General features: G+C 36.8%; 1 long non-coding RNA gene across 1 annotated transcript in view; it reads right to left on the bottom strand.

The window, feature by feature from the left end:
• Nucleotides 1-6,444: 6,444 nt before the first annotated feature.
• LOC125911901 (uncharacterized) overlaps nt 6,445-26,403 on the bottom strand; it is a 66,254-nt gene continuing 46,295 nt past the window's right edge. The window contains exon 4 of the long non-coding RNA XR_007454495.1: nt 6,445-12,227. This is a non-coding gene — a long non-coding RNA (uncharacterized LOC125911901). The remainder of the gene's footprint in view (nt 12,228-26,403) is intronic.

The raw sequence follows: 26,403 nt of genomic DNA on the forward strand, positions 1-26,403 counted from the left end.
GTGACAGTGCAGTATATCATCGAGACCAGGGCAATTTTGAAAGCAAAAGGGGGCACTATTAATAAGTAAAGCAGGGAAGTGATGGTAAGTAGAGACTGTCCCAAGGCAAACCTGGACTGCGGATCACCCTAGTTATTCACAACCAGTTGTTAGATTGATTGGTAAGTTCATGGGCATATTAATTAACTAATACAATTATTATTATTATTATATAACTAATATAATTAATATATCATAATAATTAATAATTATAATAATTATAATTATATTATAATTAATTAATTAACATAAATTAAAGAGGGACATTCATGAACCAACGATTTATGACTGATTCAATTCAGGAATCATCGAGGTCCAAATATAAGTAATGCTTTGTCGATTTAAAAATGTTAATTATTTAGTGTCCTGGGCTTTAATATTAATCCTTGGGGGCATGAATGAGAGGTATGGAACAGAACAACCATTTCCTAAAAGAGAGTCTAACTCAGGAAAGGAGGTGGAAGAGGGAACAGTTAGCCATTGTCCAGTCCCCTCTCTCCCAAGATCCAAAGAGTCAAAGTTCACAATGTAACAAATGTAATGAATGAAATGATTATTTGATCTTATACCTTATTGAGGTTAGGCTAATTACTTAACGAATTTCAGGGCACTCAGACAGGTTCAAGTTCTACCTAATTATTAAGCCAAAGTAATTGGATCCTGACAAAGTAGCTGACATTGCTTTATAAGTGTCCTTCAATAGCTAAAGGGAGTTTTGAAATTCAGTTGGATCTTCAGGTTTGCATGGGAAGATATTCACAATACTTAACCACCAATAAAGCACAAGAAACACCAATCCAAACAGGTCCCAGCCATGGCACTGGTGTAGGATTCTACAGCATTCCTGTTGCTCTGGCATGACCTCTCCATGCTGGATCATAAAGAGAGCCAGTGATCTCCAAGGAGAAGCCACTACAGCTTGAGTGGGAGGTGTGACCTCTAAGGACTTGAGTTGCAGCTCGTAAATAACCAGTTATGTGAGCAGGTCAATGTTTTAAAAATCGGTAAAACTACAGGTGTATAAAGAATTCATTCTGCCTAAAATTAATATAATTTGGAATATATTCATGAAGAAAGTGAATACAAATTGCCTTGCTTTCTCAAATAAATATGAGAAAAAGGAAAATAAAACAATCACGACTGAGACCTCCCTTGGGACTTTGGAAGCCTAAATGTGATTAGTTTTATGAAAATCCACCTCTGGCTATGACCACAGTGGAGCATACCAGCTGAGTGTTTACCTGAACTTCACACTGAATATTACAGATCCTACAGATGTGCAGACTGAACAAGACTCTGTCAAGACCTTGTCACTGTTGACGACAATCCCAGCACAGACACAATCAGTGTGTTTGACTTCCACTTTTTGGTTTGTGCATGATTTGATTGTAAATTAAATTTGACTTACTACATTAGGATTCTAATCTTCAGGAAATACCGAAGAGGTGCCTAAAATATTTTTAGCAACTGCAGTAGAATACAAAGCAACGTTGGGACAATTCTCCCCATGGTACCAGACTCTTCTATAACTCCAACAATTTCCATTACCCCAGTGCCTAAAATAGGCATATGCTACATGTTTGTTGTTTAATAAATGAAGGGAAATCTGGATCTTAATTATGGCTTTACCATTTAGTGCTATACCTTTTTTTTTTTTTTTACTTGTCTTCAAAATGGGAAAAGTAATAAAACAGAAGCCTGCTGTGAGGTTTACTGACAAAAAAGAAGAATCAACATGGGAGATGCCCAGAAACTTATGGCCTTCCCCTTACACCAGAATATGACTAAAGAACCTGATTTGTGGAGCCCATAAGAAAACGATGGGGTTTCTCTACTAAAACAGTCCCTAGAGCCCAAAATGACCAGCTTTCTCAGTGGTGTCAATGTTCTAATTAATATAGTATTGATGTGTTGACTAAGTCCATATCACCCTGACTCAAGCTCAAACTAAATGCTATTAAAGATTGTGAATTCCATAGCAGTATTGAATTGAACACACAAGGGAGAATGGTTTCTTTCTTTTTTCTTTTCTTTCTTTTCTTTTTTTTTTTTTTTTTTTTTTTTTGAGAGAGAGACAGACAGACAGACCAAGCAGGGGAGGGTCAGAGAGAGATAGAGTAGCCCAAGCAGGCTCCATACAGAGCCGGAGGCAGTGCTCAATTTCACGACCCTGAGATCATGACCTGAGCCAAAATCAAGAGTCAGACACTTAACTGCCTAAGCCACCCAGAAGCCCTGTGGGAGAATGTTCTATATATGATGGTTTTAAAGGAGGGAAAGAGAGAAATCACAGCAATTAGTCCTAACTAATAGAGTGAAAAATGGAACACAAGACTGCTAGGACAATACCCAAATTATTAATGAATTCTAGATAACAAATAAAAATATATTTGTCATAAATAATTATTGGAACAAAAGAGGTCATATTTAAACAGGATACTAAAATCAAACTAAGGAAATTCAAGAGAAATTCCAGTTTTGGAAAAACAAAAAACAAAAAAAAAAACAAAACTAAACTAAATAACCTTCCTTGTGGTTACTAACACCATTACTGTCATCAGTGATTACTGAATGGTTATTATCATCACTGCATGATGTACAATTTCAAGTTCTTATAAGTCTTATACCTTATATATAATGAACATGGTAATAAATGCTAAATGTGTGAACACATTAACAATATATGATAAGTTTCTTTCTAGGAACTAGCTCATGGATGTCAGAAGTTTTATATTTGGTAGTTTCAATTAATTTTGCTACTTAATTCTAAGTACTATATTAAGTTACCTCAGTTCACCCATCTGGTAAAGAAATTTTATATGTAAAAATCAAGGCTTTTCTTTTCAATCCTATTTCTTTCACTTTCTGAACTCCGCTTTTTATAACCCTAATTATGAACAAAGAGATCATGAGAAGTAAATCCATTTCAACTTCTAGCTACATTCAAAATATGGAATATTGAGTCTCCATGGAATGCCCAACCTCAGAAAGATTTTCCCCTGGGCCTCACAGGATATATTTTACAGCAGTTTGGGAGAGGAACCAATATTTTTTACGGTTCTCTGGAGCTTTGGATGGGCAGAAGACCACCAAGAAGTGGGATAAGTTTTCAGTTCTGTGGGTGTTACTAGAAGGGATTTGCTAAACCTACAAATTTCCTTCTCAGGTCACTATTAAGTCAAGGCGACATATATATAATATCTGTATGTACTGGTGATGTAATTGCAAAACATATGTCTGTCAAGATAAATTTAAAATACATTTTTATCCCAAACATTTCTAAGAATACCCATGCAAATAATATTTTTCGGTTTATGAGAGACCAGTTTGTTAGTTTCTATAGAGGCTTTAAGGATAATGTGAGATCTAGTTCAGAAGAAAATTTGTTTTTCTACCTGTAATTGTCTTACATTTACATTTACATTTTTATACCTATAATTGTCTTAAATTTACACCTCATTGTCTTCAAAGGGCAACGTTTCTTATGCATATATTGTGAACATCAAGAGTCCTTGCAAAACAACAGAGAAAATAACATTGACACAATGGGAGTTGACTATCATAAGGATGAAAAACAGATTAATCATAGCAGTAATAATAATATCTAACTTTTAAAAAAGTTTTTCTTTGTGCAAGGCCTGTGGTACATAGCAATTTTATGCAGCATCTAACATAATTGTCATGACAATCTTATAAAGAGAAGACGGTCAGAATTGGAGTTGGAATCCAGATAAGTAAAACGCTATAGAATGAGGGTGGGAATAAAAGAATAAAGAATCTTTTAGCCTTTCCTGGTATTCTGTTTTCCATAACAAATTGTTTCTCAAAAAATGATCTTGGGTCTGTTCTCCATTTCTCAAGATAATTCTCACAGTTGTAGTTTGGCTATACGAGTCAAAAGGCTTAAAAACCACCATGTTTTTTGAACCAGGATTTCAACCTCTGAGAATTTTAACCTAAAGAAATATCCTGCAATTGCATAAAATACAAATGCACAGATGTTCACTAAGGCTTTCTGTAAGATAATAAAGACTTCTAAACAGCACAAGTAATATGAGATTTGTTAAATAAACAATGGGAGACCTGTGTGATAACTGACTATGCCCCATTATAAACTGTACTATAGGAAAAAAGCCTCTGAGCACACAAAGAATAGATTCACAAAGTATTGCTGACTTTAAAAAATGTATCCCAGTTTGTATAGAAACAAAGATATACCTATAATTTTGAAAAGGTCTTAGTGGGGGAAACACATCAAAATGGTAACCCATGACACTTCTCCCAGATGTGTTCAACACCAAAAGCATCAGTAGCAAAGGTGAAAGGAAGCAACACAATGTCCTCATAGACAGAACTCTGGTGTGATTCTAGATATTGTTCTAAGTAGGAGCCCAGTTCCCTGGCCATCAGTTAACTCCACAATGCCCTTTGGTAACTCCCTTTTCTTCTTGAAATATCCAGGGCTTATTTCTGTGGCTTGCACTAAGGATCCTGACAGATACAGGTCCTCGTTTGAGCCTACAGTACAGTCCTGTGTGAAACACAAAGTTTTGCTCAAGCCAGCCTTTTGGGAGCATATAGGGAAGAAGCTCGGGTCATCACTTTAAAATGACCATAATAAATTATTCCTATGATTTGTGGAATTATAAAATGCAAATTCTCCACCCAGAGATAAAGTTTTGAGTAATGGTAGAGACACTGGAAAATTACTGAAACAAATTGGAACTATGGGGGGAAAAAAGGGGACTGCTAGGAACTGAATTCCTCAGATCCCATCTAATGCACGCTTTGACTAATAAAGGCCTCAGTGATTTCTACTGAAAGAGTTCTTCAGAGGAATTCAACTTCAAGGTTAAGGTCTAGATTCAAGAAATAAGACACCACAAGATACAGGTTTATTCAGCCCATACAATGCGGAACTACCAAGAGCTTCAGAGAGGATTCTTGATTCCAATTCCCAGGCCCTGTAACTAGCACCCATGTGACGCACTAAAGCTGTTTCTACCCCGAAATGTCCCCACAGCCCAGTGATGTGGTGACTGAAAAGAATAGATAAGCAGGTAATTCTCAGGAGCAAAATGAAGAGGCAGCCATTTAAAAAAAGTCAAATAGAACTGATTTCACTTTTACATTCAGGACCACACTATCTCTGCCTCTCTCAAGCCACACAATCCATACACAATAACACACCTATTAGATAGTTCCTATGGTCACTTGACTAAGGGAGAAAAACTCAGACCTCGTTACAGATGGGCTGCCTGATATGCCAGTACCAGCTAGCCATGTATTCCACTGCAGACCCACTCATAAGTGGCTCAAAGAATATGAGTCCCCACTAAAAGAATATGATAAAGGGATATTCTCTCTTGTGGGCATGACCTGGGGCAGGAAATCTGGTTACCTAATTTGCTTAGGAAGAGAAATGGCTTAAGGAACACACTGATTTATAAGCAGTCACTGGTCATTAGGCTAGTTGGCCAGGAATTAGAAACACAGCGCTGGGAAACTGGTGAGTACTGTCTGGGGCAAAGTTAGACAAATGTACCAAGTACAGACACACAGCATGAGGGTGTTTGTATCCCATGTGAAAAGCTCAGTGAAAGACATCCACTGTTGAGGAGGCCCGCATATCATAGGGGTAAAATAATTCATGCAATGGATATCAGGCAGCATCCTTTCCTAGGCACTACAGTACTTATTCAGTGAGTCCACGTACAAAGGTACCACAATACCAGAAATAGAGGCTGCACAAGGGCTCAATGCCATAGATTTTACTTCTGCTTACCTCCACGGCATAGCAATGACCAATGCTTAACACTTGACATAGCATCATTCCCAAAGAGACCAACAACTTCCTGATAGCAGATTGAAAACACTGGACATCTATAATTTTCAAGGGGCATTTACCCCTCCAGAATACATACCTATTCTGTAAATGGGCTTGCTTTACATCTGCCAGTACTATCATCCATGAACTTGTAGACATATCTTGCTAATCATCACAGAATCGCACAACATATTAAAGCTCATTTTACAGCAAAACCAATGGGTTTACAACCATGAAATTCACTTGTATTGCAATGCACCCCATTGCCCAAAGGAATCTGACCTCTTCAAATAGTGAAAGGCTTACTGATGATTCACTTGTGAGCTCATTTGGAAGATCACATCTTGATAGTACTGGGTGCTTTGAGACAAGGAACTAGTATCAGGTGCTGTTTCTCCCATGGCCCGTACATAAGAGCTTGGGAACAAAGAAGTAGAAGTAGGCATTACTGTTTTCACTGTTACACCAAATTATCTATACCTGCATCATTTTTGTTTCCTACCCCTATAACTGCTCATTCTGCAAGTTTAGAGGTCTTAGTTTCCAAAAGAGAAATACTTTCATTAATGACACAATAATTTTGCCATTGAATTCTAAGTTGACACCACTTCATGGATAGCTTGGGTTTCTCCTGCCATTAAATTATCAGGCAAAGACAAGGGATGAGGGTTTTAATCCTGCTTACCAACAAGACATCAGTTTGTCGAAACATAATGGAATTCACTGGGATACCCTTCCCACCTTAGTAATCTTAAACACAGTTGTCAAATCCAAAACAATTGCCCAATAAGACCAGAACAACTAAGTGTTCAGACTCTTTGGGAAAGAAGTCTTGGGTCACCAACCAGATATAGAACCCTGACCCACTGAGGTTCTGGTTGAGGGCAAGAGGTGAAGGAAGCAATTTCATGATTAGAGACAAAAAGAAGGGTTGGCTATGCCAGCTCTGTTCATTTTTGTTATGCATATATTAACAAATTATGCATATTTTATCCTTTCCTCTTTCTTTACTATCTATAAGAAGAGTGTCGGTGATACTTAAATTTTCATTTTAATTCATAAATCACCATACTTTAAGGAACGACATCCAGATGTCCTGATGAAGATATTTTATCACCTAGAGACCTTTGCCTCTGAGAATGAAGAGTAAATAATGAGATTTCAAGTGACCCTTTTGTGGGGGAGGAGTGGGAGAATTTTTATTTGTATTTGGGTTGTATTTTGTTAGATGGCAACATGTAATTGTTGTGTGGGAATAAGTTATATATGGTTGGGGAGAATACCTGGTGTATAGCAAAAGAGGTAAACTGTGTGACACTTGTTTGTACTTGTGCTCATAGATTCATTCTCTGCCCTTACTCTGCTCTCCAGGAATTGGCTTTTTGCAGACATCTCCAAAGCTACTTTCGTCAATTGACTTATAGCTAGGTAGGGTAAATGGGAAGCTATAATATGAGTTTGCGGCCCAAGGAAGGAGAAAGTCAAGCCTACCACACCAACTCTCCCCCATTGTTTCATGGTTCTAATTCTTTTTTTTTTTAATGTTTTATTTATTTTTGAAAGAGACAGAGCACAAGTTGTGGAGGGGCAGAGAGAGCGAGAGATACAGAATTCGAAGCAGGCTCCAGGCTCTGAACTGTCAGCACAGAGCCTGATGTGGGGCTCGAACCCACAACCATGAGATCATGACCTGAACCGAAGTTGGATGCTTAACTGACTGAGCCACCCAGGCACCCAGCCCTTCTCACCATGATTTTACCTCCTTCTCAGCAGCTCTGCTCCAATGGCTCTTTTTTTTTTTTTAAGTTTATTCATTTACTCAGAGAGAGAGTGCATGCATGTACATAAGCTGGGGAGGGACAGAGAGAGAGAAAGAGAGAGAAAGAGAGAGAGAGAGAGAGAGAGAGAGAGAGAGAGAGATATTGAATCCCAATCAGGCTCTGAGCTGTTAGCAAAGAAGCCAATGCGGGGTTCAATCTCAGGAACTGTGAGATCATGACCTGAGCCAACACCAAGAGTCAGAGCCACCTAGGCACCCCCATTGGCTCTTTTAATGTCATATCCTCCCTCTGCTCTCCAGTCCTGGATGGAAGTGCTTTACTGGTATAGCTAATGCTAGGGCTGGTATTCCATCATTGTTCGGCTTTTCAGTTTTTCTAATAATTTGATAAGAAGCTTTATACTCCTAATGTCCAGCTACCAGGCACTGACTGTTTTCCTCACTTGACCCTGACTGAGTCAATCTCAGGAGTTCAGGTGAAAGATGATGGTGGTTTAAATTAGGGAACTAGGGTGCTAGTAGTAGGAATCAAGAGATTTGGACTGGTTAGAAGATATGTAAATTGTAGGTGATAAGGAAGGGAGGCATCAAGGAACATGCTTGGTTTTCTATTTTGAGCATCTGCATTATTAATGCCATTATTTATTAAGATGCACTAGATACGGGAGGAACAACTTGGAGGTAAGAATTAAACATTCCACTTTAGACGGGTTCATCATGAGATCCCTGTAGGATTGCCAAATGGATTTCTTTAGTTGGCAGATGGCTAGTGGAATCAAGAGATTTGTGGAAAACTCTAGGCTCCTGAATGCCATCCTTAAGTTCTACGTCCTCTTTTTCACTTTCAGTTAACATCAGAGTGGTCAGATTCCAGCTTTATTTGTGGTTCTTAGCCCACAGTGGCTGGGGGGTGGGTCGGATGGAGTTTCTAGGAATATATCCATTTAAACTATATTCCCACAGAACAAAATTAATTGACCGACTGCTTCAGTTTACTAAAAAGCATCTTACCTTATTTTGAGGTGACAAAACGAAGTGAGCGTCTAAACAGCAAAAACTTGAGGCAATATTTAGGTGCATATTTTAATACTCTGAGAGCAATGGGAAATCTAGTTACCCAACAACCAATCGCACTTACCAACAGCTTGAAAGATTGCCCTCAGTCAACATTTTCTTTTAAGACATCATCAATTTGCTGCTTTAGTCTCAACTAAATTTCATCAGATGGAAAAAAGGGGAAAAAACAGGCAGTCCTACTGACCCCAGAAAGAAATCATGGCATCTAAAGTAGAAATTTGTTAGCACTTTGGTACACAACTGAAGGATGTAAAAGAAGTATTCGTTAGGATTTGGCTTTGTGAATTTAGTGATATTCCCATATTTCTATACTTAAATAATCATCAATCATTCACAAATAAAACATAGTCAGAACTCAGGAACTATTATTAAACAAGAATGGGTAATAAAACTTGAAAATATCACTGCTATATTTTGGAAAAGGAAATTAAGTGTCAAAATGTCATTCCAAAGTTTCACTCACTTAGGGTTAACTACTATGTTCTCTTGAACATATTTTTTAATTTAGCTAACCTTTTAGTGATCGTGTCTTCCAGAAACGTTTGTGGAGTGTGACATAATGTGGGAATCCAATCCCATAGCATAGCTTTTCTCTATACTTCTGCTATATACTCTAGGTTTCCAGTAAATGTGTTTGAGATTGGTGTGTGTATGTGCGTGTGTGTGTATACTGAATGCATTATTCCCACTGATAGCTGGCTGTGTGTGTAGGGGAAAAAGCAGTGAGAAATGGAGAGGAATGGGTTTGGGGAATTCCCCTCCCAAGAGGTCTTAGGAAACCAAAGCTTCCCATGTCTTGAAAGGTCAAAGAAAGAGTATAATACACTTATGAAAAAGAAACTGTCTTATCCAGTGTTCTTGGCCCAGTCAGCAGATGAAATATAAATGCTGTCATCGCTTACGTGTGAGATAAAGGATAGAAAGTGGGAATGTGTTGGTTTACTGCAAATACCATTCTTTCGGTTTGAGAACATTGCTGGAAATAACCTGCGCTGAGAAGAGCTCCCTATGAGGAATACACGTTATGGGAAACGGTTAAAGGCAAACTTTGGTCACTGACCTTCTCGATGTAGTTTAATCAAGCTGCAAGCACCACACCAAAAAAGACAGCTGCTTGAAGAAGGGAGCCATCACGAAGCCAAGACATTTTACCTTTCCTCTATTACATGAGTCGGGGATAAGACACAAGCGTGCAGTAAATCTCTAGTTCATGCATTCAGAGGCTGCACTGTAATAATGATAGACTATAAATCACCCAGAAATGTTACCTTTATTTTAGGACAGTCAATAGCTAGAAATAGTACTCACCAATAGCACAGATGTCTAGGAGATATAAAAACAAATGCTTGGCAGTTGTTTAAAAATGGGAAGTACAAGAATCTGACCTAAAATATATTAGAACACAACAGCGGTTTCATCGTTTTGTCCAGTTTCCAGTTTTGCGTCTCACTATTTTTTTAATCCCATGTTCTGTTGTTGAAGGTAGAACTGTAATTTTGGAGAAGTGAAAAAAGTGTCTGTCATGCGTTTCTTTAAAAACCTTGTAAATATTTGTAAAGCGCACATACATCCATGAGCTGTTATGTAAATTTGTTTTTCCTTGCAAGTTTCAGGATAATTGCATGCCGAGAATTGAAGTAAGATGAGGCTGTAAACAAATGGGAGGCTCCTGCAAGGCCCCGAGGGGACGGAACTAGGCTATCAATGTGCCAAATATTAGCTAATTGTGAGGATGACACTGCCTGGCCAGACTCACAATCTGCATCCCAGTGTCTGCCTCAAAAGAGCTGTTACAAGAAGAAAATGCTCATTTGTTTCAACTGTGACTGAATGTTCTGAAATCCAGTCATGGGCTTTGGAAATGGAGATCCTTCTAAACAGTGACAATGTTAAGGGTCAAGGAGGCTTTTGATATTTCTCCAGGTAGGAAATGCACAGGGTTAACCGGTTTTACTTTACTTATCAATTTTTTTTAATTTAATATGAATCTGGACAAACTGGAATGTTATGGAAAAGTGAATCACACTTTTAAAAAAATCTTCTTTTTATGTGTTTTTTTTCTTGCATCCCACTTTTTTTGGTGGGGGGCGGGGGGGGGGGCGGGCGGAGGGGTATTGTCAGGAAATAGAACAAGTTGATTTAAACAATTGAAACTCTAGAGAAATCTGAATCTTAACTTACCGGAGGTTTCAAGTAAAGCTCAGTTTCCTGTGACTCTCCATTTCCTGGGTTTAACAGGGACACAGATCTCAAGAATTAAAATACGGTGAGAAAGTCTGTCCTACTAAGATTTTCTCACCCCAGCAGGAAAGTACCATACCAGAAATTTCACAAGAAAGTCTGCTCTCATGAGACTCACAGCCAGACTTTTAACCATTTTGATAAGTTCAGAAGAGCTTCAATCAAAAAGCTTTCAAATCCCTGTCCCAAATGACCCCACAAATCCCTTTGAGAGCCACCCAACACCACTTCATAGTTCCCATAAACACTTGGACCTTTCCCTGTGAAAGCTGACAAGTTTTCCCGAAAGTCCTTACATACCACGCTCAGGCTCATCTTGCCAAATGTGCTATCTCAGTGGAAACTGCTGGAACTTTCCAGACAGATTTTATGCTAAAGGCAAAAAGTACCTCAGGCACCAATATGCCCACAGTTTTCTGGGACTAAAGGTACCTAAATATTTCAAATGCTGTGTATAGAGTCTCATACCTTTTTTCTCCCTGTGTGACCAAGTATTGCTGTCATAATACTTTGTGAGAAATGTCTCATAACTGTAGTAATTACTGATGTCAACACCCCTGTTAATATTCTGGAACTGCAAACATTTCACATCAAATCTCCACGTGGAAAAGGGACTGTTCACCTCTACTTTGTGAATTAGCTATATGATTTATCTGTGGGAAACATTTCAGAAATATAGATTCAGAAAGACATCTACCACATGATGGCTTTTCCATATGGCATCTCATAATTATTTTGCTGTGTGTGAACATGATGAAAACAGTTTCATAATTCTCCGAGGGTCAGAGTAAATTATTTCAATTAGACATATTTCAGAGCAAACATTACCTTAGGGTTTATTAATAATATTACCTGAGAAGGAACAGCTGCCTTTTATGCATAAAAAGCTGTCAGCTTCTTACCACTCCTTACTATAGAAACCCTTTTGTGACTTTCCAAAAAATGGCAGATTTTCTCATGCTTTACCTAAACACAAAACTTGGCAGTAGGGACCTGGTTGTAATCCTCAGCATGGGAGCTAGTGGGTGGATTTTTTTTCTCTATAAACTCTTGTATAAACCACACCAGTCTCCTGGTATTTATTCTGGGTAATGCTGGAAATTGTACACAGATCCAACAGGCCATGTAAAGGAGTTTTGTAACTTCCTGAAGCTCTTTCATGCAAAATCCTTACTCTGAATGCAATTCCAGAAAGATGGGGCATTTCAGCAGCTCAGAAGGAAAGGCTTATTCTGTTGTCTTTTCCTCCTTCTCGCTGGAGTCCTGCAAATATGAAATAGGTCAATTGGGGCAACATAATAACAGCAATTAATTTGACATTAATTGACCTATATTGAAAATTCAATGCCCATTGAAATGTCTTTAGAGATAAATCACAAGGTAGCTGTATCATAATAATTAAGGATTGGAATTTTTCTCTATAGGTTGGTTGCCACTTTATAAGAGTTAGTTGGAGCTACAGATTACTGCAGGACATCAATTAAGCTTAGCTTTATTATTACCACTACTAGTCTCTGAACATGCATATTAAAAAATCTCAAGACACAGGAGTCTATGAGGTATGTGGAAAAGAGATTAGAAATCTTCTCTGTGCCTAAGAAACGTATTGCTTTACCACAAACGTTCCTTGCCTCCCACCCCAAGATAATGATGGTTATTGACAATGTCACTGATGATCAGATGGTTTGGTGAGGGCTTCTCACCAACATGTTCTGCTTTTGGCAAAACTTTCCCAAGGCAAATGCACATTTGTCTTAGTAGAACTAGCCAAGACTTTATTCTTTAGGCATTTGTTGCTGGTTGGATGAGGGTTGGTATGGTAAGTGGTAGAGTTAGTCAACTTCAACTCCTCAAACATTAATCTCTTGGCACTGAGGTTCAGTGTGGCTTCAAATTCTCAGGGGATCCTAGCTGGCACCCTAACTGTGGCCTTATGACTGTTTCTTGAAACAAACAGACTTTAAGCACTGTGGCTGAAACTTAAAAGGAAACTTAAATGTAAACATAACCTGTCAAATACCTGCAGCCCAAGTTCCTTCTCACAAACATACATTAAGCCACAATTAAAGCAGTCCTCCACCCAAGGCAGCAAGGAAGTGAATAAGGAAAAGAGGATTATTGGGAGATTGACTGACATCTGCCTATTTCGTGACTGAATACATAGCCAGGAGTGAGGCGCTATAATTTAAGAAATAGAAATGAAAATTGTAAGCAGAAAGGCTATTTGCATAATTCTCTCCTATTTTATTTTAGAACAAAATATCAATTTAAAAAGTGGGGATATTATAGAATGTTAAAGAACCCTCGTGTTGTGCTTTTTATATTCCTCATAGTGGGGCAGAACATCTTTCTTGCTTTGCTGTAACCATTCCAGAAAGAAAAAAAAGTACAAATGCTCTGCCCTAAGTATCCCCACCATCCTACAATCTTATGCCTTCTAGATCTAATTTTTCCTCATTTGGCATTCTGCCATGTCACATTCTTATTTTGTACTTGCTTTGACCCCGGCTAAATGATGAAGGACTAAAAACCAAAAGCAAAGCCATAATTGAGTAAGAAAAGATTTGGAAACTTCATTATCTCATGCATGAACCATTGGCAATAGGTCAGTATTTACTTATGGTACATTTTATTCCTTGCCATAGTGGCCTCCATATCAGTAAATGGTACCATCAACCACTTAGTTGCTCCAAAAAAACATGGAGAGGCAATATTGACTGCTCTCTTTCTCTCACACTCCACATCCAAATCATTAGCAAATCCAACAACTTATCATCTCCGGGGCTATCACCAAGCCATTATATTCATTTGTCTGCATCACTGCAATAGTAATGAGCAATGAGCTACCACAATAAGCAATGCTCCTCATACTGCTTGCTTCTACTGATGCTCCCTCCTCACCTCCACACAGTTGTTGGTGATCCTTTTAAAAGATAAATCAGAGTATATAATGTCCCTGTCCTCAATCTTTCAATGCCTTCCCATTATACTTAGGATAAAATTCAAAATCCCTACATGGCTTCTAAGTCCACACGAGATCCATCTTCTGGAATGACTGAATTGATTTCCTACATATTTCAGCTTACTCATTGCACTCCAATAACACTCGCCTTCCCATCTCGGGGCTTTCACACTTTGCTAGGAGTACTTGTGTGCTAGATATTTACATGGCCCATTCTCTTACTTTATTCACCTCTCTGTTCACCATCAACTTCCCAGAGCTCAACCTTTACCTATATATATATAGAACAGCCTATGGTGTCACTATTCTTTCATCCTACTTCATCTTAATTCTTAAAACTTACTTGACATTATAATATATGATTATGGCTTATATTTACTGATTTAATTAATCAGTTTCTTAATTATTGCTATTTCCTCTACCAGAAATAATGAGCTCCATGAGGTCAGAGAGTTGTGTTTGCTGATCACTATATTCCCAGTGCCTAAAATATTGCCTCGCACAGAGTATATACTAAATAAGCATTCGTAATCTAAATGGATATTTTTCACTCAATTTGAAAGTTTGAAACATGAAAATAAGGTAAGTGGCAGGATACATCATATAGTTTCATTATCCATTTTACATACTAAAGGAAGTAAATGTGTATCGATAACTAATTAATAAAAACTGGCTAATTAGCATGAAAATGGTTACACCTGATTGTCTACAACATTCATGGTTCATACTGATCCCCAGTACCACCTAATGCATTGACTGTCCTTGGGTTTATCTACTTGTGGCCCATCTTGTCCACTTTTCTTATTTAAGATCATAGCTTCAAGTTCTACTCATGTACCGATTAAAAAGGTTGAACTACATCATCTCCAAGTTCTCCTCTAGTTACATAATTTTACTGAAAATGTAAAAGATATGACAAAAATCTTTTAGAAAAAGATGGAAACTTAATGGTGATTCTCAATTATTCAATATCCCTGTATGTTTTAGTTCATTAGCTACCCTACACTTAACTTTGTTTTTTATTAAGTTTATTTATTTATTTTGAGAGAGAGAAGAGAAGAGAACATAGAATCTTGAGCAGTCTCTGCAATGTCAGCACCCAGACCAATGCGGGTTTCGAACTCATGTACCATGAGATCCTGACCTGAGTCAAAATCAAGATTTGGACGCTTAACCAACTAAGCCACCGAGGCATCCCTACATAACTTTAATATACAACTAAAGTCACTTGACAGCCAAGATTTACACTAGCCTATGGAACTGAAACTTACAGAGTTGACATTCTTATTAAATATCCCTGGAAAGTCTTATAATCAGATAGATGAGAGGCTAATACAGAGATTGGAAAATCATAGCCATTGCACCTAATATGTAATTCAGTTTGTCCCAAGCAAACTTTTTGTACTTTAATTGCTTAATCTGTAAAATAAGGTCCATGCACAGAACACTTACTAGAAATCCTCTTAATATGGTCATATTCACAGGCTGGTTTCTCTGGAAGTAGGAAATGAGACTGAATTTGACAATTACAAAATGTCAGGAGAGGAGGCAAGGTGGTGCAGAGGGAGAAGTTGAATAGCCATAGAAGCACAATAAACTATTGGTCAGAAGCTCAGAAGAGCTCTAGTACATATATACCCCCTTCAGAGTTACTCTGTCTCGGGCAGAAATGGCTAGATATTTATACATGTCTCCATCAGTCATCAGATAGGGATGGGGTGGAGGCAGGAAAAGCATGCCTGGGAGGAAGGAACCCATAGAAAGTTTGGCAGGCCCTGAAGGAGCTGACAGATGGAGACTCTCTGCTAGAAGTTAGGGAAATAAGTCCCTTCTTACAGGGAATCTGGGTGACACATTTCCATTCTTTGCAGTCATAGTACCATCTAGCAAATCCTCTTACGCCATTTATATTAACATGAAAGAATAATATATATCCCATGTGAGCACATTCCAAAAGACAGTTACTAACAGGACACCCTGTGTGTTACTATGTATTCTAGTTTTTCAACCTGTAATGAGCAATGACAGTAAAACTTGGTGATCTGTATGGAAGTTTATATGTATGTACAAGTGCCCATGGGCTCGTGGGGATAAGAAAAAGAACTTGAAGTGGGCAGAAGGTCATTTATAGGCTAATATTTACAGTACAGAAGAACAATTATCAGATTCATATGTTGTGCTTTGGCTGGACTGCCCCTTACTAGACTTATCAAGAACATTGGCTTGGAGCGCCTAGGTGGCTCAGTCTGTTTAGCGTCCGACTTCTGCTCAGGTCATGATCTCACAATTTAGGAGTTCAAGCCCAGTGTTGGGCTCTGTGCTAACAGCTCGGAGCCTGGAGCCTACTTCAGATTCTGTGTCTTCCTCTCTCTCTACCCCTCCCCCGTTCACACTCTGTCTCTCTCAAAAATAAACATTAAAAAAAATCTTTTTAAAAAGAACACAGGCATTAGCTATAGTCCTATTCAATCGGCTGTGTTTAAATTTTACAAAGTTTACATCTCACACCATACTGAAGGGTTCATCAACATATTCATATATGTAGCTATTTCAAAAAGTAGAGGCTTACTTAAATAGAACATAATTCTTGAATTTTCTAGATAATTCTTTACTGTCATTATCATCTGTCCTGGAACTGCTAATCATAGACTATACCATGATTTTTCCTCATTTTCTCCCTTCCCAACTTAAATACTTTTAACATCATGTTGGCTTTTATTATTTTTTTTTCTTGTTTTCTGAAATACTCCACCAATTGGCTTAGCCTTCTTTTTTTTTTTTTTTCTGCTGTGTCACCTTTTAATACAGGTTTTCATCACCTCCGCAAAAGAGACTTTTTTTTCTCCCCAGTGAAAAAAGATGGATTGGTAAGAGGTCCCACAGCCTATAAACTGTTTCCTTTTAATTCAGGCCCTAGCAGTTTGGCCTGGCTCACGTTCAGATAGTACTATAACTTGTCTGAACCCCTTCTAAAGGGCCTCCTGCTAGTGTATTTATGCCTGAGCACTTGGGCCAGCCTTGAAATAGCTTCTCTAAAGAGCGATGGGATCTGTTTGCTCACCTCCAGCCCACATTGTAATGAAGCATGACCCTTGCTTTCAAACTACTGAGGTTCTGACCTCACCAGGTGAGGCTTTCCCTGGAAATGGCCCCCTGAGGCTAATCCTAACTGCAGTTCTGTGTAGGACACTACTAAGGGTGTTCACTCTTAAGGGTTTTCTTTCCTTAGCCTTGTCAGCCGCTTTCATGTACAGCCTTAAAGTTCTGCGTAGGAAGTATTAGGAGGAGATTTCTGAAACTCAAGCTCAATCTGTTAAAGTTGTCCTTTAGGATTCAAAATACTCAGGATTCGAGGGCAAATGGCAAATTTTGCAACCGCGTGTTCACTTTAAGTGGGGTGGTATAATATGCAAAAGAACAAAGAAATCTTTTCATCGTTAATGTCATTGCCAAGGAAAGGAACTGATGTTATCTGAGCTTTGATCTTTGTTTTCTTCCCCTCCCCCCACTGCTTAATTCAATTACAGATCTCTCCTTTATATAATACAAGCACCACTCCTCCACAACTCCTCCTTAATTACAGACTATTCAGGGATCCTAGATGTCCTGCCATGGCATTGTTTTATTGTAACCTCTACCAGGTACTGCATATTGCAGACAATTGCTTTTTTAAGGCCCCCAAATATCAGACTGCATGGATAACAGCTCATTCAGTAATCAGTAGATTATGAAGTGGTTGAGACATAAATGGAAATTAATGGATAGATTGAGACAAGAGGCTACTTAGATTCCTTTGATGAGATGATACAGCAACTTACAGCTAACCTAACTACTACTCCCTCTCCCCAATTACCATGCAATTGCAAATTTATGAAAACATTTCAAACTAAATTTATATTATAGGCCTTGTCAAATGTAGCTCTCAAATAATTGTGGGCAAAAATTGAAGATTTTAACACAAAATTAAAACTTCTTTCATCTTTATGCCTCACTGCTTTACCTAACGCTTGGACTAGAATCAATTATTATGCTCTTTTTGGGGAAAAGAGAAAGGAGGCACAAGAATGGATGCATAATGTTCATAAAAGGAAAGGACTGGCACATCATGGTAGAGTTTTAAGCATCTGTCTGTGTTCAGCCTAGTACAGAGCAACCTCAAGAAGATTCCTGTCTGCTAGAAGCTTACCATCGGTGACTGGAGAAGGAAGATACAAACAAATGAAAAGGAATTAAGCAAGGATTTGTGTAAGTAATGAGATGTTAAATATATATATATATATATACATATACACACATATACGTATATATGTATATATATATATGTATATATGTATATATATATATATGTATATGTATATATATCAGTGTGAAAGGGAAAAGCTACCTGGGGAATCAATTGCAATTTCTCTTCCAGAGTGTTGTGGAAATGGGGTTTTAATTGGGATGATGAAGTATGAGTTTAAGGAGCCGAAGCTGGGAAGTTCTTCCAGACATGCAGTCTTGTCTGAGAGGAAGACCAGAGGATGTGCTAATCAAGAGGAGTCTTCCTTCGCTACAGTGAGCCAACATTGCATTGCCATTCTCAGTAGCAATATTTTGAGTTTTCCTTTGGTTCAAAACATTTCCATAAATTGCAATTACTTCCCACAGTGTCGCATACATTTTCCCTGACAAAGGTGATTATTAGGTATTAAAGTCTAATCCCATAAGAAATTTGTGAATTGTTAAGCCTATTTCTTAACTAGTCAAGAGCAAATCCTTCTTTCTCATACTCTTTCATGCTAATGTTACATGTTATCACCTGCATGTCAGGAGAAAATTCTTCAGGCAAAGATTTTTCCCTCCAGAAAGAAAACAAGGGCAGTTACCTTGCTCTAAATATATCATGAGGGACTTTGATCTTTCAGTTCTTTTCATATAACTTTTATTTTTACCAAGAAAAAGTGTCCATAAGTTCAATTGTAGGGATGAAAATATGAGGGCAAAACCAATATATATTTGAAGGGGAAAGTAACCAGATTACAAAAGGCCATTTATACAGAAAAAGTGTACTTTACAATAAAGTGGTAAAAATGTCATAAATCTTTATGTGCTAAACAAATAGCATTAAAAAACATTATGTGAAAAATGGATAGAAACAGAACTTCTGTAGAAGACTTCAGTAAAAAAGAAAAAGCAAGCCCAAGGTCAAGTCATTTTCCTCCAAGATAGCAAACCAAGACTTAATTACAGTTTCAACCTATTCAAGGAATGTGACCTTATAACAGTCAACCTGAAATTTCCTGGTCAGCACCACATGATAGAAATCCACATGATAGAAACCCTCCTGACCCGTTCTCACCAGAAAAGACCTCCTGGCCTGAAACAATCTTTTTTTTTTTTTTTTTTTGCTAATAAGTTCTTGCCCCACCCTGCTTCTTATAAAAACCTTCCATTTTTGTACAACTGCTGGGAGTTTCCTCTCTACTTGACAGATGGGATGCTCCCTGATTCATCAATCACCTAATAAAACCAATTAGATCTTCATATTTACTTTGTTGTATTTTGTTTTTTAACAACTTTAATACAGTTCTGTCTTTGATGTTTCTAGGTTAAGAAACCTAGATGTTTCTAGGTTAAGTAGGTTAAGAAAAAAAAATTTTAATTATTCAAAAAAGTAATATGGTTGAATAAATATATTTTAACTATAAATTCTATAAAAACATAAAATATATAATATTTATATAACATGTGGAAAAAAATAGTCATCTATAGTTTCACGAAATATTTCAATATACTCTACAAAGCAGAAATTATGCAGGGTACATTTTCTGAAAACCCAGAAAATGTAAGAAATAATAACAAAAAGCTAAAGAAACAAAGAAAACCAGCAAAAATTCTAAATATTAGGGAATTTACAATAATTTTGCTAAATAAATTTAGACCAAGAAGAAATAAAAATTAATACATATAGATTATTTTGAAAATAAAGAAATGAGTATATTACTTTTTAACTCTTATGAGATGCCACCAAGGTGGTATCCAGAGACAAAATACCAGCCTTGACATATTTTTATAATTACACAAGAGAAAAATGAAAATGAACCAAGCATTTGATTAAAGAAATTAGAAAAAGAAAACACACTTAAGGAAAATAGGAGAAAGATAACAGTGATGATAAGGGGAGAAATTAATTTATTATAAAAGAGGAAGATCATAGAAATATTATAAATAAATTCAAGAAGTATAAAAGAATGGAAAAAATTGAGTGAGAAATAAATAAAAAAATTAATACATGCATACATACATACATAAATTTGCAAATGAAATTGAGAGGGAAAGGATTATGATGATAACTATAATGGTAAATAGTATGTGTTGTGTGTTTCTCTGTAGCAGATGATCCTTAGAGATTTGTATATTATTTTAGTTAATCCTTAGAGAAAAAGTCTAAAGTGCTTATTTGTTTTCCTGTTTTTTACAAATTTGGCCACTGAAATTGGGGGTTTAATTTACTATAATCACAAAACTCCACATGTATCAAATATGGATTTTAATGTAGCACCTCCTTGCCTTGACTCCGAGATCTGTGCTCCTAACAGCTATGTTATTTCTAATAAAATCATTAGATAAATGGTTATAAGAGGTAAGAATGCATAATGCTTAATCAGTTTGATAAATTGAAAGAACTGGGCAATTCTCTGGTAAAATACATATTTCACAATTGTATCAACTTTAAATAGGCATCCCATGTATGTAAGTAACCATTGAATACATTGGAAATGTTACACCACCCCCAAAAAATCTCTAAAGATGGCTCTAGGCCAACATAATACTTTATTTTAACTAGTGAGCATTTGTGTTTAAATTTTCAGAGAACAAAATCAGCTCTGTATCATTTATTCTAGAGCTCCTAACAGATAAAAGGTACTCTTTTAATTTTAAAAATGAAATACTTAATATCAAAATCTGCTTAGAGTAACAAGAAAATAAAAAAAAAAAGTGTGCACTTATCTCAGTTATACAGATGTGAAAATACCAAATACAAGTACCAGTAATCAAACTCACCATTATAAAGACGTTTCATTGGATAAAATGCAATCCTATTACTTATTAAGCATTGTACAGAATAGCTTTTAAATCATTAATCAGCTTTACCTTATTTTAAATTTCTACAGATATTCTCATTAAGCTGAGGAACAAAGGAAGACTTCCCACCATCATCATTATTGCACAATAATGTTGGGAAGGTCCTGGCTAATTAAAGAGCCAGTGAAATTGTTTATACAAAATAAATAAAACCTTTGGAAAGGAGGAAACAAAGTTATCTCTATGACTAGACCACACTGAAAACAAAGCATACAACTTAAAAACACTTAAAACTAATGAATGCTGGTAAGATGATCAAATGCAACAGAAAAATAATAAAGTCTTTAGCTTCTTAAATACTAGAAGTAGCCAACATAAAGGAACAAAATCCCATTGGCATCTAAGTATATTGAAGATCAGAAAAGAGTTATTAGATGTCCAGAAGTGGAAACTTCCGTGGCCCACTACTACCAGTCTGAAATTTCTGTCACTTCTAGCACTCATAAACAAAATGCAATCACGATCCAACTAGGCACCAGGATCTGTCTAGATGCAGAGCAAACAATACAGGAAGAGTCCCACAGGTTGCCTTTCTTAGGGAGTTTATAATTTATTGGGATGAGTGGAGTAAGAGATAGATAAAAAAAAATACACAAGGATTATCCGAGGGCAAAAAATACTATACGGACTAAAATCGACTGAGAAGCTGGAGATTCACGGACTACTTTGGGTTGAGAGTTCAGAGAAGTCCTTCATCAGGTGACATTTGACATCTGAATGATCAGGGCCAGATATATAAAGGTCGGATCAAAGAGAATTCTAGAAAGAATCTCCTGTTTTAACTTAAATCTCCTGTTTTAACTCCTATTTAACTTTTATAGTGGATTTTATAACATACACATGCTTCTTTTAATGTAAATATGCTATTTTTTTTCTCCAAATATTAATGTGATATTTATGAAAAAGTCCATTTCGACTTAGTGTTCTCACCTTAGTTGCTTTGACTTTAGTTCACTTTGACTTATCTCATGAACTAAAAGTTAGATCTTGTCCCCCTTCTCTTATACTATCTCCTCTTCCTCATTTCTTTTCATCTTATCTCTGACTCTCACCCCCATCTGAACTCATTACTGAAATGAAGAACAGGGTGCTTTGTTGAGATATTACTACAATTTGTGATACCCAAATGGCCTCAATAAGTTGTGTCCCACTTGTTACCAATTAAGTTAATATCAAACTTTCTACTTCAGATTGTTCTATTTTACCCCTTTTCAAGTTGGTATTCACCTCTAAAGGTGACTTCTTCAAATATAAGAATATTAAAAATAAATCAATTCTAAATCTGGTAGAAACGTGGTAGGAGGTTAAATCTGAAACTTTCCTCCTCTCTCTTGGAAACTATACAAGAAGGAAAACAGCAAGAACAAAACCTATGAACTGCATTTCCAGGGAAATTTGGAGACAGATTTCAAATTGTCTAAGTGCTGACTAAGGCAGCTGAGACTGACAAAGTGTTTGGGTAATCGGTAATCCTTCTAGAAAGAGGCAACACAAGTAGTAGCAAAGAAATGAAAAATGGAGCCAGGATAGCTAATGATAGCAGATCTCTGAAAGTGCCAGAAAAAAGGAAATCCTTCCATATATGGACTGTATCCATTGATAATGGTGGCCAATAAGGGACTAAAGAAACACAGAACTGGCTGCAAAAGCAGTGAGGGAATGGGTTAGGTTCTGAGAGGCAGAGGAAGCACGGACCACAGAAGGGGCACATATTAAGAAAACTTTCATCCACAGACAGTATTTATGAGACTTTTAAAAGCATTGTCCTTCAGCAATGTCACAGGAAGCCTAAGATAAAGAAGGAACTATTCTCAAAGAGATTTGTGAACATGGCTTTTATCTAATGAAGTGAATGATTAATTGATATTTTTTTTTTAAAAAAAGCTTTTTTAAAGTGATTATATTAGATTGGACTGAAGTTGACATGTACAAAAACTGTACAAAATAAAAAAGATCTTTGAACTTCAAAAATTCTATAGCTACAAAGCATGTTGAGAAAGTTACATACATACTAGTATTTGCAATTTCTAATGAAAAAGGTGGGATGAGTTGGAGGCAAGAACCAGAAACCCAGAGGGTATAGTCAAGACTCTCAAAGAATCATTTTTCAGGGAGCTGAATTAGATTATAAAAACCGCTGAATTTTGGAATTACTCTCAACCACTAGTACCTCACGTTCTCCTTTTTTGACTTGAGTGCCTATTGATTCTATCTCTACCTCAACATTGCATGTAGGGATGGGGAGCAGAGAGTACATAGCCCTAATTTAGTGGATAAAATCCTGGAATACACACAGATGTAATAAGGGGGTGAAAATTTGCAAGTCTTGGGAGGAGATGAAAGTATTTCCTATGTTGTAGAAAGTAAATAATTTGTGGCCAAAGGATGAATAGCTTAGATTAGAGATAGTCATGAATTATTTTCTACTCTTTTCATTGAAATTTCCTTCCCCTTAAATCAGGCCAGACTCCAGTGATTTTTCGGCTCAATAGAAGGTAGTTGAAATGTCATTCAACTACTTCTGAGACTGAAGCAAGATCATAAGAAGCCTTTCAGCTTCCTCCCACGGCTCACATGATACTATTTGTACCATGATTTGCCATGTTTGACTACCCCCGCCCCCCAGAGACATACAACTTGGAAAGGTCCTCAGATTACATGGGAAATGAGAGGATCCCAATTGAGCCCAACCTCTTGACCATTTCCATCAAAGCACTAACATGTAAGTTAAACCATTTTGAAACCTTCAGACAGCCAAGCTATCAGGTAAATATTAACAAGTGAAACCAGTTGATGAAATATGGAGTAGAAGTATCACCCACCTGATCTTTATGTGAATTTCTACCCACAAAATTGTGAGATAAAATCAAATATTGTTTCATACCACTAAGTTTTAGGATGGTTTGGTAGGCAGCAATAGATAACCAGAATATCCATAGTAGAAAAATACTATGCTGTCTTAAAAAAGAGAAGACTAAGGGTCTTATAATGAGGTATAATCATAAAGCTAACCACTGGAATATAAATACAAACCTTATGAAACATCAAAGCCCCAGTGAGAAAAAAAAGCTAAGAAAACAGACCACATTGTGAAAGGCTTAAAATGCACACGTATTACAAACAGACAGTGATTTTGCAAGGAATATATGTTTCTGGACAGCAATTTGCCGATATGTATCAAATTTTAAAATTTACAATATATAGTTTGATCTGGCAGTTACACCAGAAAAAAAAAATCTTCCAAAATATATCATGAGAAGTGGTTGTAAAATTTTATGTATAAGGTTATTTATTGAATGATCATTTATGATGGTAGAATTTTGGAGTCATCATTATTGCTTCAAATGTGAAATGATTTAATAAATTGCAGTCCATCATATAACAGAATAATATATAACCACTGTAAAACATGGTTTTGAGAATATTTAATAGCATGGAATCTGCTCAAACTATCATGCTAACTGCAAAAGAGCAGCAAAAATTATAGAATCCCATTTTATAGGAAAACAAAACACAAATTGCAAAAAACAGCAGCAAAAACTATAGAAAACCATTTTAGAGGAAATAATGTCATTTTATCGGAAAACAAAACACAAATGAATATATGTATATCTATATATCTATGTATACATCTATACACACACGCACACACATGCATATATATATTGAAAAGATAGAAAGAAAACACCCAAATGTCAATAATGTTCAACTATGAGTAATGAGAATAAATGTTTATTTTATTCTATATATTTTGGAGACACCTCTTCTATTTCCATATATTACATTGATATTGTGAAATAAACTATTTAAAAACATCAAATAAATAAATAATTTTATTAAAATTTTTTTAATGTTTATTTATTTTTGAGAGAGAAAGAGAGAGACAGAGAGATCGGGGGAGGGGCAGAGAGAGAGGGAGACATAGCATCTGAAACAGGCTCCAGGCTCTGAGTTTTCTGCACAGAGCCCGAAGCAGAGCTCAAACCCGCCAACTGCAGAATCATGACCTGACCTGAAGTTGGATGCTTAACTGACTGAGCCACCCAGGTGCCCCCAAATAACTAAATTGTTAATCAAACTAATGATCTGCCATCTTCTGCAAGGTGCACCTCTCCACCCTCTCTTTTATAGTTATGGAGAGGATTCCAGAAGAAGTAATGGTAGAAGTAACACAATTAAAATTCACAATTCATGGGGCGCCTGGGTGGCTCAGTCGGTTGAGCATCCGACTTCTGCTCAGGGCATGATCTCTCGGTTCGTGAGTTCGAGCCCCGCATTGGGCTCTGTGCTGACAGGTCAGAGCCTGGAGCCTGCTTCAGATTCTATATCCCTCCCCCTCTCTCCACCCCACCCCTGCTTGTGCTCTGTCTCTCTCTGTCTTTCAAAAATGAATAAACATTAAAAAAATTAAACAATAAAATAAAATTCACAATTTATAGCCGAAGGAAATATTTTTAAGCAAACTTCTTAAGCACAATTTATTCTCTAGATTTCTGGAATACCTATTGTTCCTGACGTGTCCATAGATGCTAGAAAGTTTTTCTTTAATTACATATCATTTACATGTATTTTTGCTTCTTCAAAATCAAAACCTTGCTCCTTGCTCCTGGAACCATCATTTAGCCAGGTACCACTTCCTGCTAGACATTGAAATCTGAACATGTATCACTCAACTACGTGCAGCATGGAAATATCTTACCTCTGACAAACTATGTGATTTCTTTGATCAATGGTGCCTAATGAAACCAAGATACTTTGAATAATACCACCAAGATCCCTAAACATTAAAGAAAGTAAAAAAGAAAGTTTTCTAAAACACTATTCTCTCTCTTGTGTGTTTACTTTGCTTTGTTTTGTTTTTAATTGTTGGTTCAGGTCCTTTTTGTACATTAGGTATGTTTGTAAGCTATATCAATTATTTTAGGAAGTTGTGTTACTCTTCTTTTTTTTTTTTTTTTTTTCCTTTCCATTCCATGGTCTCCTGGGATCATGAAACAGTTAAATTCCCCTCCGAAATCATCATTTAAGAGCAGTGTCCACAGCAGGAGCATCTGCTCATTATTAGATTATGTGGGCACTAGTCAGGGTAGAACTCTGAGCAGACTAAGGAATAGCAGTGGAAGCATAGTTGTGGCAAAGCAACCCACAACCTGAACTGCCAGGACACAAAATTACCCTTTGGTCTTGGCACGGAGATTGCCTCCATTTTTTTTTCTGTGCTCTCTTTTTACTTCACACAAAAAAACATTCCAACTCATTACTTTACATTACTTTCAGTCAAGGAGCTGAAAATATGAAAAGATTAATTTCTAAATGTCTAGATATTCCATCTTCCTCTAGTTTTCTCGT

This window comes from Panthera uncia (genome assembly GCF_023721935.1).
Source record: "Panthera uncia isolate 11264 chromosome C1 unlocalized genomic scaffold, Puncia_PCG_1.0 HiC_scaffold_3, whole genome shotgun sequence".
In the NCBI taxonomy this organism is placed as follows: domain Eukaryota; kingdom Metazoa; phylum Chordata; class Mammalia; order Carnivora; family Felidae; genus Panthera; species Panthera uncia.